Below are 14,384 nucleotides of genomic sequence, written 5' to 3'. Positions count from 1 at the left end.
TCTATATTAGTAGCTTGTCTTCACGCTATCATCTAAAGTGCAACCTGCATTTGACAAGTCTTAACTTTGTACCCAGATACATCTTACCCTTAAACTGTGAGTGGAGATCAGGTCTGTCAGAATTTCATAAAATTCTCTAAAATGGAAGAGACAAGATAAACAGGAAAACAACAAAGGGAGAAGACAGATTTTCACAAACACTTGTATCCTCATAGATGATTTTAAAAATTCATAAAACAAGAAGATGATGCTTATAGCAAACTTGATAACTAAGACTGAACTCGTAAAAATGAAGAGTGTATTTTCCAAAATTAAAAATTCTACACAAGGGTTAAAAGATAAAGTCAATAAACTCTCCCAGGAAGCACAAAAAATGTTGGACAACATGAGGGACAATTAAAAGATGGGAATTTGGGGTAAATAGATGCAAACTATTGCCTCTGGAAAGGGTAAGCAATGAGATCCTGCTGTATAGCACTGGGAACCATATCTAGTCACTTATGATGGAGCATGATAATGTGAGAAAAAAGAATGTATATAAGGATGTGTGACTGGGTCACCTTGTTGTACAGTAGAAAATTGACAGAACACTGTAAACCAGTGATAATGAAATAAAATAAAAATCATTTTTAAAAAATCAACCCAAGAGATCCATCAACATCATAATATGAGTTTTAAAAAGAGTAACAGTATATTAAGGAGAGGAAACTGTCAAACACACATATACAAATACACGTACATAAAGTTTTCCAAAGAAGAAACACAAGAGATTAGTTTCCAAAATAAAAGAATCTGTACTGAAACTAGCAGATAAAGGGGTGGAGGGGGGAAAGGGATCCATTTCTAAAATCTTTCCAATTATTAAAATGGATCCACTACAAAGGATAATGGCTCTCTCAACAGATGTATTAAATGCTACAAGAAGATGGGACAATGCTTCCAAATATCTAAGAGAAAATTATGCTTAATCTAGAATCCTACAACCAAAATGTAAATATTAGGTTAGAATTAAGGTATTTTCAGATATGAAAGAACTCAGGAGATTTGCCTCCCTGACATGCTTCCTCAGAATGTTCTATGGGTGAAAGCCAAAAAAAAATGAGAGAGAAAAGAAGAAAGAAGACGACGTGGGGGCTAGAGAAAAAATGGAAATAGAGAAAAGCTGGTCCAGGTTGAGGGCCATGCAGCAGTTCTGCAGAGCTAGCAGTCAGATCCGAGCAGGAAAATGAGAGCCAGAAAGGGAGGACAGGGAGAAGTTTGACAGGAAGACTGAATGGAGAATTTCAGAAATCGGCAACCATGAATAACAGATTTTTTTTTTTTTTTTTTTTTTTAGGGCCACTCCTGCAGTATTTGGAAGTTTCCAGGCTAGGGATCTAATCAGAGCTACAGCTGCTGGCCTATGCCACAGCCACAGCAATGTGGGATCCAAGCTGAGTCTTCGATCTATACCACAGCTCATAGCAATGCTGGCAGATCCTTAACCCCCTGAGCCAGCCCAGGGATAGAACTCTTATCCTCATGGATACTAGTTTGGTTCATTTCCACTGCGCCACAATGGGAACTCCAAGTATTTTTAAGTACAAAGAACAGTCAGAAAGCTGTGTTCTGCTATGAATATTATTTACACAATCACAATAATGAAAACAATAGATTTTTTACTGCAATATCCAATATTTAAAACACAGAAGACCTAATTATGATTATAATGATAATATAAACATTATCAACCCTCACAATATAGAGGTAAGCTGATACATGACAGAAATTAAGTAGAGGAAGAAGAAAACCTCAGTAGGAAGTTTTGAAGAATATAATTAAAGACCCAAATACTTTCCCAATCCAGAAACCCCTCCACAAATACAGTAGGGAAAAAAAAATAAAACAACACACACACTTTTGTTATTGAATAAGTATTAAACTAGAATGGGATACATACCACAAGTAATCCCTGAAGAGATCACAAAACCTGAACCACAAAAATGGATCCCTACCTCCTTCCCCTCTCCTTTATTTTATTCTTCTATATAGCTGAGGAGATACAACCCTTTACATACCCATTACGTTTTTGAAATTAAAAAATAACTATTCCTCAAGTGAGAGGATGTGACAACACCATTTGTAACACACAATTCATCCTAACTTTACCATTTGTGGCCATTTGTGTTATCTAACTGGCTTTATTTTTTTAATTTTTATTTTTTGTCTTTTTGCCTTTTCTAGGACCACTCTTGCGGCATATGGAGGTTCCCAAGCTAGGGGTCTAATTGGAGATGTAGCCGCCAGCCTACGCCAGAACCACAGCAATGTAGGACCTGAGCCACATCTGCAACCTACACCAGAGCTCCCGACAACACCAGATCCTTAATCCACTGAGCAAGGCCATGGGATCAAACTCGCAACCTCATGGTTCCTAGTCGGATTCATTAACCACTGAGCCACGACGGGAACTCCCAATAACCGGCTTTAAGGAGGGAAAAATTAAACTTCTCATGTCTTTATGCCAGTGATCTAAAATAAATGGTCTGAGTAAAAAGAGGAGGTGAAGAAATCTCTTTCCTTATTTTCAACAGGGAGAATTAAGCCTCTTATTCTTAATCTGTATTTGTCTTTATAGAAGACAATTTTGTTAGTGGCCTCTTATGGAAGAGCAAGAGATAAAAAACAAACAAACAAACAAAAAACACTGTCTTGAGTTACTGAACCACAAAATAAAGGTATTCAGATATTTTTTGAAGACAGATTGAGAGACTGAAATATATTGTTAATGAGAGGGAGAGAGAGTGGCTGTATTATCTAAACAAGTCAAATTCTCATTCTATGTAGCTAATGACCAAATAAATAAAGAGCTAGAGTTCTAGTATGTAGTTGTTTTGGCAACTGTGAGGCGAGAACAGCTAGGAGAATTAGATATGTTGGCACTGGAAGGAAAAATGTGGGTGAAGTTTGTCACTTACACATGCACACACACCTCTTTTATATTATTAGAGGAAATTTTCTTCTTCCTCTATAAGTGCTATGGAGAAAACATAGCAAGGTAAATTGATAAAAAGTATGAAGTGGTACCTTTAGCAGAGGAGTAAAAGAAATCCTCTATGAAACAGAAACCAGAGATAGAGTGTATACACTGTAGAACTGTGTGGTGTCCTTGGAAGAGGACTCAGATCGCAGCTTCTTAGCAGTTTACCACCTATGATTTAGAGCAGAGAACCTTTTCTAATACTGACATTGATTCCTCTCTGTGTGTGTGTGTGTGTTTCCCACACCACTAATTAATTAATTCAATTCTGATGCTATCTAGTTGGAGAGCATCAGATCCCATAGGTGAAGGATTTGGTCCTATAAGACTGCTTCCTATCTTACCTCCCCACCACCACCATTTCAGATACCAATCACAAGTATAAATTGTCACCTATGCTTCTAACCACCTGGCTATAGGTTGGTATTCCAAGGACTCCCTCTTTGGGTTTTATTTATGTGTCAAAATGGCTCATAGAACTCAGAGATACATTTTACTTACTAGATTTCCAGTTTATTATAAAAGGAGCAGCTAGATGGAAGAGATGCATAAGGCAAGGCAGGTGGGAAGGGGCTCAGAGCTTCCATGCTCTCTGGGCATCCACTCTCACTTATCTTCACACATTTATCAAGCTGGAGGCTCTCCAAACCCCATCCTCTGGAGTTTTATGGAGGCTTCATTACACAGGCATGATTGATTAAACCACTGACCATTGGTGATTGAATTCAGTCTCCAGCCTTTTTCCCCTTTCACCTTAGTAAAACTGAAAAGTTTTAATCCTCTAATTATATGGTTGATTCCTCTGGTGACCAGCCCCAAGACTTACTTCCAAAAGTCACCTTATTAGCATGAACTCAGATGTGGTTTTTTGAAAGAGGTTTGTTATGAATATCAAGATACCTTTATCACTCTTATCATTTAGGACATTCTAAGGGTTTTAGTAACTTTGTGCCAGGAATAGAGACCAGAGATGAATTCCAAATATATATATTTCTTATTATAAATCACAGTCACACCTTCTTTAGTGGATTTCCCTAAGATCTAGAGACCCAAGTGTCTGTAAGATTATTTACTGACCTCTTCCTCAGGTGTCTAAAGCTGATTACTCAATGGTATGAGGATACAAAAGTCCAGTACCTTTGCTCATCTGCAATTCATGCTCCAATTGGGAAAAATGTTTCCTTAGGTCCTTCCTCCCACTAAGGCATTACTTGCACTTGGATCCTTGTCTCTGGGTCTCCTTCTGGGAGAACCTGACCTAAGACATGGGAAAAGAGCATTCCAGGCTAGGAAATGGTAAAAACAAAAGTGAAAAAGAAGGAATATAGTTAATATATTTGAGGAAAAGCAAGGTTAATGTGGCTGACACATGATGGGAGAAGTGTGATAGGAAACAGTATCAGAGAGATAATCAAGGGTTCTAAACTGGTTTGTTTGAGCCTCTCCACCTTTCCCATACTCATATACCACTGTGTGAACTTTGGGGCAGTGACTTGTCCTTTTTCTGTTCATTTCTTTATCTCTGTTGCCAACATTCTTTAGATATGTAATAAATACTAATTTTTTTTTCTTTTAAGTTACTACCAATTAGGTATTTATTTGAGTCCATTGTCTTATCTCCCATTTAGCCAGCTGAATATTATTTCCCCTGATACCTTAGGAATAGCCTTAATTCTCATTTTTAATTAAAAAGGCTGATATAAAGGCAGAAATATACATATAAATAAGTTCAATTTCATAGCAAATAGACTAACTCACCGAACAATTTTATGAGGTGTAAAAGAAAGTGTGAAACATCACCTAAATGGCTAGGGCATTCATGTTTTATAAACTGTCATAGTTTGAAAATACATCCTACATTTTCCTAATTATGAGTTTCTTCTTCACATGCCCAGTTTAAAAAATACACTGGATCTTATGATATCTCTTAATCCTTTCAAATTCATGATGCAATAGGATGAAATATAAATATTAAATTATTTATATTTGATGATTTGAGGTTATGAGAATGGATATTAATATGAATATTTCAGACTAGCTGTGTCTATACAAGGTCGGAGCTTCAAATGTTTTGTTAAAAATTATTTAATTACCCACATACAAAACAACAAAGACAATTTCAAGAGCATAAAACTATTCTGTGAGTGAACTTGTCTGTACCTGGGTAGGTAGCCTGCCAAGCATAAAACGAATCATTAAATATTAATAATTATCAATTTCCTGTATAGCTATCCTGAAAACATTTACTACATCTAACAAGCACTTTGCCATTGCCAATGAGTCATGATTAGCTTCTCGTGTTGGACTGGATCCATCAACTGAGAATGTGGCACTTTTTACCCGTAGAAAAGCTGAGGATAAGTCATGGACTTAAAGTGGATGCTTTTAATAGCATTCAGGATTCTTGTAAGGTATTGGCTTTTTAATTGTAACTATCATTCACCTATCACACCTATCCCATACCTTATCAACAATTTATCCTTTAAAATAAAATATTAAATTTCATCACTGTGTATCATTAGTAATAGGATACTGTATTAGTTTCCTCTGGCTGCTGTAAATTTATCACAAACTTAGTGGCTTAAAACAATGGAAATTTATTCTCACAGTCCTGGAGACCAAAAGTTTAGAAGTCCAAAATAAGTTTCACTGAGTTGAAATCAAGGTGTCAGCAGGACTACACTCTGGAGGCTTTAGAAGAGAATGTGCTGCTTGCCTTTTCCAGCTTCTGAGGGCTGGCATCATTCCTTGGCTTATAAATCATCTTTCTGCTCCTTCTTCACCCTGCCTCCTCTGTGTATTTGTATTACAACTCCTTCCACCTCCTTCTTATAAAGATGCATGCAAGCAGACTCACATCCATAATCCAGAATAAGTACATCCTCTCAATATCCTTAATTTAATCACATATTTTTGTAATGTAAGGTAATATTCACTCTTTTGCCACATAAATATTCACAGATTCAAGGTTATGAACATAGCTTTGGGGCTATTATATGGCCTACTACCCATACCTATTAAAAACCACTTTTTAGATGGAAAAATCTTTATAGTATAATCTTAGATCTTGCCCATTTAAAACTAAAGATTTATAAATTTAAGATACACATGCATTTAATTAGGAAAACTGAGTCTTTGGAAAGGCAAAGTTTAGCTAAAGAAAAGATTCAAAGTTCAGTTTCTTTTCTCATGCTGAGATTGTTCCAAACTGCAAAATCATATATTCTAAATGATTCTACATTGACCTACTTGGTTCTTTACTCTTGGATTCCTCTGCCTTTCAGAGAAAAATCTTTTTTTTTTTTTTTTTTTGTCTTTTTAGGGCCACACCCATGGCATATGGAAATATGGAAGTTCCCAGGCTAGGGACTGAATCGGAGCTGCACCACAGCTACAGCAATGCCAGATCCCAGCTCATCTGCGACCTATACAGCAGCTCAGGGCAATGCCAAATCCTTAACCTACTGAGCAAGGCCAGGGATTGAACCCACATCCTCATGGATATTAGTTGGGTTTGTTTCTGCTGAACCACAATGGGAATCCCTGAGAGAAAAATCTTAATCTCAGACACTCTCAGTCTCTGAGTCCAATAGGGGCTCTGAATGGTAAGAACATAAGAATCTTATCACTGAGATCAGTAATTATATCAGCCAAGTTCACCACTCCTCAAGCCACAATGCTAAGGAAGTATTTCCTTCCATTTCCCAACTGACCAAATTTTTTTAAAAAGATAAAGATCTTCCTGTTTCAACCTATCAAGACTTATATCTGTGTTCCATCTAGAATAACAGACCTTAGGCTCTTCAACATGTGTAGAATCAGCAGTATAATTTGCAATATTCAGTGCAAAGGGAAAATGTGGAGCACATGTGTTAAAAAAAAAAGAAATATGAATTTCAAGATGATGACAGAAACATTAAACCAAGTATGGAGTTTTAATTTTTATAGGCTGCATACGCATGAAGCCAGCCCAACCCTATCTTTAGAACTATTGCATCCACCACAGTGTGGGCTACTGAATCCAGCTTCCTCATTTGACATGCAGTAATGCTACTCTCAGCAATAACTGTCATTGCTATGTGTCCTCAGCAAATCCATTTGCTAACCAATGAGAAAATTAATTCAGCTAAATGCTGGGAAATATCTTGAAAAGTTACATGTTCCCACATGTTTTGCTTTAGAAGTCACTTTAACAGTAAACTCCACTCAGACAGACTTCAAAAAATAGAGGGAAAGTATAGGCCCATGTGATTGAAACGAATCTAGGCATAGGGTTAGAATCAGACATGATTTAACAAGTGTTTTATTTTATTTCCTTGAAGCCCCTTAGCTTTGTCCTCCTCTGCCTATTACCTCTTTCCTCTGATAAGTAGCAAGACAGCCTTTGCAGATAGAGGCTTGATATCCATATCCAATAATATCCAGAGATAAAGAAAAACCATCTTGTCCAGGAATTCTCCCTTAAGAGTGAAGGACTATCATGGTAGATGCCTCCAGTAAATGTTCCTTTGAAGTTCATTGACTCATGTAGAAGAACCAGTGGCCATTCCTGAAATAGCATCTTAAGGTGAGGAAAATTCCCCTTCAAATAGGCATGGGCCTGGGTTCCTAAACTATGGCAAGGAGAATGCGGTTTCCCTCAGATAGTGGATACTTGGACTGAGTGGATAAGGTGAGATTGTCTGAAAAAATTAAAATATAGACAGGAAAGTGAGTGTGAGAAGGGAGATAAAAGCTGGGCAATACATCAACAATTTTTATTAAAAAAAAAAACCTTTCAGACTCACTAATGTATGTATGTCAGAGCTTTTGTTAGCATCTGTGTTAACCGCTAGTTAAAATTGAGATAGATAAAAGAGAAATCTTAATAACTTTATTCCAGCATTTTAAAATGCAAATTCTAAATGATTTTTTAAACTTATATTAAATTGAAATTTTCAGTTAGGAAGAATAGTGTTGCTATATATTAGTTAGCAAAAATATATCAGAAAATGTAGGTTGTAAATTATGAAGCTGAAGGATACCTATAATGGTGCAACAACTTATGTGATCATGCTCATGACTGACAAAAGCTGTGGAAATATAGTTCTGCTGTCCTTGCTCTTTCAAAGATAATGCATACAAGATACAATTTTTAAGTAACATTCATTCTTATATGAAAGACTGAATTTTTAGATGATATGAATGTAAGAAGACTATTAAAGGACTATTGTTGATGAAAGAAAATTTTCAGTACTGCTTTGAAATCAAGTATTCTAACATATTCTCTGTGCAATAGTATATCTGATATCTTTGTAGGTATTGAGCAATACTTCTGATATCTTTGTAGGCATTGAGCAATATCAAGTGATATGTTCTGGAAGAAACAGAGAAAGAAAAAACTGACCTGTCATTTAATCTATAGTTACTTGCAGCCCATTTTATATTTGATGTTAAGTATTTATCAACCAAAGAATGGTTAAGAGATTTCAAAACATGTGCACAAATAAAATGTATCATTTTATTGTTGCCTATGCCTCCACTTGTAGCCATCATAAAATTTTAAGAGAAAAATGCAAACTTGTTTCTAGCGGCAATGCTATATACTTATGCCTCCATTAAATATTTCAACGTAGCCCCTGAAAAATACTAGAAGTATCACATTGTTGACAGAATGGAACATTACTCACTTCTAACACGCTTTCTATGTTTTCTTATTTTCTTTTTCTTCATTGCCCATTTTAAAATGATTTTCTATATAAAATGCCAGAAAGCGGGGGGGGACCTGAATTATAGACATAAAGAGGAACAAAAGACCAGAAAAAATATTTTCCTTAGAAAGATTTACAAAAAAATTAGGGGAAAGGAATATTTATTATTTTAATATAAATTATGAAGAATTAAATAATTTCTGGTTATAAAAGTGATTAGTATAATATAAAGTATTGGGTCCTTAATATAATTTCCTATTTAAAAATTATGTATTGAAACTAAATCCATGAAGCCACAGGAAGATTTGGCTACAAAGAAAGATGTATTTTTATTTTTGAGGATAAATATGGTTATCCTCAAATAAATGTACCTATAATATTTTGTTCCAGGAGACCCTTTACAGTTCAAGAAAATGCCATAAATGTACTTTCAGGAAGGCTGCTTATAATGATATTTTCCTTAAGTCTAATAAAAAATAAGCTTCTTAATAAATCAATGTGTACAGAAAAGCTAAGTATTTGTGAAATAGCCTATTTCTCTTTACTACCTACTCCAAAATTTTTCTTTATATTTTTTCACACACTTTATCACTCTTCCTGTACTATTTTCCTTCCTATCATTAAAGTAATTTGAAAATCAGTATAGCTTTCTTTAGCAGTGTCATCTGAGAGTACATATCTACCCATGTGGATAATATTTTTTGACTCTGATATAAGTATAATATTTAGGCTCTATACAGAGATGTATATGCACATATACAACTTTAAGTTTGTGAGTAGTATGACCAAAACAAACACACAAACAAAAAACCTGAACTTTTTCAAACAAAAAACCTGAGATTTTTCTTTAAACTCATTTAAAAGCTGACTGTGACAAAATAATCTGGAAAAGATATGGTCAGGCGGGTGGATGGGTGGGGTTCATTGCAGTGTAATGGAAATTCCCTTTCCCTAGTGTTTATCCCAAGAGGTTATCCAAGGCTATGTCTTTGAGATCTGGGTTTCCCTTGCCTCATGAGAAAGGTAGCAGATCTTTTGTTTTCAATTTTTCCAAGAGGATTAAGGCAGTAATAGCCAAAATGAAGAATGAAACATGTGTTACTGAGTGGTTATATTTTTCTTAGACTGGGGATGGAATAGGGCTTAGAGGTTCTGCCCTACTAGGTCTCTGCTGGAGCACATCTTGTAGAAGAGGCAAGACCTCTGATGGGTATACAAGCCCACATGGATATACAAGAGAACTGGTCACTGAATGTCATCCATAAGCATTTAGGAAGGATTTCTTCGACTAATCTTACATTTATTTGGGTTGTGAAGCTCTGGGAAGAAGTCACACTACAGCCTTCCTACAGAATCAATGCCTAACAAGAATTAACAACAATGGCTGGTAGGTGAAGAACAGAAAGTGACCATCATTCACTGAATAATTTAATGAGTACTTTCTATAAACACCAGGCATACTGTACTAAAAGCAAACCTGCCTACCCAGGTTTCCAAAGATTATAAAGAACCTGAAGTGATGGCTGCATGTCACTAATAATAGGCAACACTGAATTTCACTGAGCTTGGCAAGTGATGACTAGGACCTTTAGAAAAAGTGAAATAACATGAAATTTATTTCTTTGCAAATTATGAGTCACTTTGGATCCACCTATTATACTCCTAAATACTGAGCTGACACACTGCAGTTCCAGCTCTCAACCCTGCTACTTGTGTGACACTTAATAACACTGTGCCAAATTTCCAGTTTTCTCACTTATGAAATGGGAAAAGAGTCCATCTCTTTTGCAAGATTATTGAGGATCAACTTGTTAGGGAAAAAGCACTGGAAGAATCCTGATGAATTTGTTTGATTGTTGAGGATTTCAGTTACCTCACTTATAAAATGATGGCAGAGTGTCTCAGTCTCAGCATTACTGGCATTTGTTGTAGGGACCATGCTGTTAATTGTATAGGATGTTTAGTCTCTACCTACTCAATGCCATGTAATACCTATCTCTTAGGTAAGACAACCAAAAATGTCTCCAGATTTTACCAAATGTCCACTGGAAGCAAAATTATGCCAGTTGGGAACCAATGGATTAGAGCTATTCTTAATGTCCCTTCAACTTTAAAACACTTCAGACTTCTATGATATTGATAATGGACAATGAGAGCACTTTGTAAATTGTATGGGGAGATAACAAAATTATGTGTCCATTCATTCAGTAATGGGCTTTATTAAACATATACTAGGGACAAAATAATATCCTACAAGAACTGAAGGTAAATTAGACAAATTCTATTTCAAAGGGCTTATTTACTAGGGTGGTAGATATCAGCTATACATATAAATAATATTTTCAACATTCTACAAAGCATTGGAATTTCAGGCTATTAACACATTAATCTGGGTAAGAAAAGAAGCTTAGTGGATTGTTTCTAGGTAAAAGTAGGCCATTTGAGAAAACTGTGCCACAGACTAGGCTAAGAAAAGTGATTACTCTTCCTAATGTGGTTTAAACTTACATTATTAGAACCATAAAATTTTAGAGTTTGAAGGGACCTTGGAGAGCACCTACTACTATCACCCTCATTTTACAGATGAGGAAATTGAATCTTTTCTCACCCCTTGTGCATTAGCAGCACATGTACCAGAAATAAGCATGAAAAATCTACATTGATGCCAACAGCAGCAGGAGGGTGTTCAGTTTGTATATTAAATGTTTAAAGGAATAACACAAACCATGACCTTCTGCTAAATTAGGGGGAAAAATGCTAATATTATATACCAGGATATTGCATGCAATATTAAAATTATGATGATGGAAAAAACATTTGTGTTGCCTGGTGGGGTGTAAGTGATTCTCAATGGGAAGTTCAATGTATGGAAAAATTTTCTTCCAGTTCTGAAAATAGTATTTAAAAGAATTCCCTGTTATATATACAGACATACACATACATACATATATATATACACACACATACATATATACACATATATATGTGAAAAAAATATATATATGTCAGTGACTTCCCAATCTCAACTCTTGCCCTATCTTGTGTAGTGCATTTATTTTAAACTAAAAATGAATAATAATCCACAATTAAAATTATTGCAATATATTTGAGAGTCCTGGTAACTTTCCTGAGTAAGTATGCTAATTCAAATGTCTACAGGGATCAAGGCAATGTGACTGTGTAAAGGAGGCCAAGTATAAAACAATAGTTGTCATAAAGCTTGCAGTGCATAAACTGAACCACAGGTGTGAGAGCACTCATCTATTATACATTTCTCAGAATGCTGAGGAAATAAATTAGAGACTCCCTCAGAAATATATTTTCTGATTTTAAGGTACCTATTAGAGAGATTTAGAAATCCAAGCATTAAGAATAAGAATTGAGAGTGGCTGTGTTGGAATAATTTATTGTGTCTTTTATTTTATTTTTATAAAAAGATTTCAAATGATTTTACCTGGCAGACAGATAATATAGGAAGTTGTCTTTATAAGATTTAAATTAGCAAACATTTGTATTGAGGTTATAGTTCTAAATTATTAAGCAATACTTTAGCATTTCCTTATATTCTCTACTCCTCCCCTTTGCAAGGTGCTAGAAATTCTCATTTTCCTTAAGTAAAGATTGACAAAGAAGAAACAAACAAATAAAAAAGGATCAATTCATGGGTTGTGAATTTCAAATGCCTAGTGTTGTAAACTGGTCTACTTCAATTTGCACATACATACTACTTTTTTGGGCAGGGGCGGCAAGAGAGCTTATCTCAGCATGTTGAAATTCCCTAGCTATTGCATAGACAATGCCATGTAGTTAAGCTGTAGTCCATGAGGGAAGTCCTGAATATACACACTCTTAAATTTAGGGGGGCTTGTAAGAGAAATAGTTAGAAATATTTAAGAATTGGCTACTCCACAGAAACAGATCTCAGTCCAAATTTTAATGTAAACACTATTATTTATTGGTAACCTCGCACATACACACAAAAGTCACACACTAAACTCTTGATGACATCTCAACTTCTTGTCCCATTGCATGCTTTAAAACAACCTTTCATAGAAGGTTTATCTGAGGCAAATATGACAGTATTCTAATATAAGATGTGGTTAATTGTAAGTAGGAGATCAAGAAACCTTCCCAGCAGGAGCAGGCTTATAGGATCAATTGTGGGTTAACCCTAGAAGATCAATTCTAAAAGGTACCGACTTCAGAATAGATGGTATTTTTATACGTTTCTTATGTAAGAAATAGATCTACTACTTATAATACTGTAGCCAATCTACTAACTTCATCATTCAAAACTATTTCCAATATCTATTCTGCTAATTAATGAGTCATTCCTTTCAGCAATGAAAACTTATTTCTAACATTCATTATGAAAATTATGACATTTCTCATGCTGATAGGAAGTAAAGACAGTGGAAGCACTTGTAGGATAGCCTCTGGGTCTGATTAAATATTGGCTGATTCCTCCTAGGTTGTATATTTAGATGAGTCCAACTGAATGCCCTTAGAGACTAACTTAAAGCAGCTAACCCATAGCTCAGAACAGAATATTCATGAACTATTTTAAAGAAAATCATACATATCGTATCACTCAGGTAAAAGGGCCTGATAAATGACTTGAGAAGAGATAATGGAGAAAAATGTCATAAGTCAGGACAAAGTTTCTTTCTTGGAGACAGCAAATAATTCTTTGGGCTGGTAGGTAAGGGAAAAAGTCAGAGAATGCTTGAAAAATGACCAATATCAGTTAGGACACAGAAAAAAGTTGAAAGACAAGAACTGAAGAATTTACTCAGAATTTAAGTTAACATCCAGAAACCATCTATTTAATGAACTCTTTATTTCATCCCACCCAGGAGTAGTCATGTCAGCAGAGCAACCCATTCCTTCTCCATTAAAATAAGCACTCTATAACATCTATGCAAAAATTACACAAGGCATCGAAGACACCACATTAGAAAAAAAATCTACCTCCTTGAAGATTTCATAGTGCAATAAGGAGGATGACCTTACAGGTATTTTAAATATGATATTGTAGAAGGCTTTGGAGGCAGAAAGAGGTGCATTTAAGGCAGAAGTTTCAAAAGAAAACTTTCTGGAGAAGATCGTGGGAATAGGATGCAGTGTTTGTTTTAGGAGTTCCAGTACAGGGAGAGATGATGATAGGCATTAATGTCAAGACTACAGACAGACAGAATTAACAAATACTCAAGAAATTAAATTGATGTCTGAGGAAGGTTGAATGGGCAGCATGGTGATTATAGAGAAATATGGCCAAGACTATTAGCCAGCTCGTCACCGAATCTATTTCCTCTTCTTTGTAGGCACTCAGTTGGACTATGTGACATTGGTGTGACTAAATTCTGTCCTACATCAACATCATGAATATTTTCTCAGGTCAGTCTCCCAAAGCAATAGAAATTAGAGCAAAAATAAACTCATGGGACCTCATCAAACTGAAAAGCTTTTGCACAGCAAAGGAAACCAAAAAGAAAACAAAAAGACAACTTACAGAATGGGAGAAAACAGTTTCAAATGATGCAACCGACAAGGGCTTCATCTCTAGAATATATAAACAACTTATACAACCCAACAGCAAAAAAGCCAATCAAGCAATGGAAAAATGGGCAAAAGACCTGAATAGACATTTCTCCAAAGAAGATATACAGATGGCC

This window comes from Sus scrofa, chromosome 15, assembly GCF_054392235.1.
Source record: "Sus scrofa isolate SSC_HxYL_T2T_F1_AM1 chromosome 15, Sscrofa_HxYL_maternal_Yorkshire_Landrace_v2.0, whole genome shotgun sequence".
Classification (NCBI taxonomy): Eukaryota; Metazoa; Chordata; class Mammalia; order Artiodactyla; family Suidae; genus Sus; species Sus scrofa.
Note: the sequence above shows the minus strand (reverse complement) of the source record.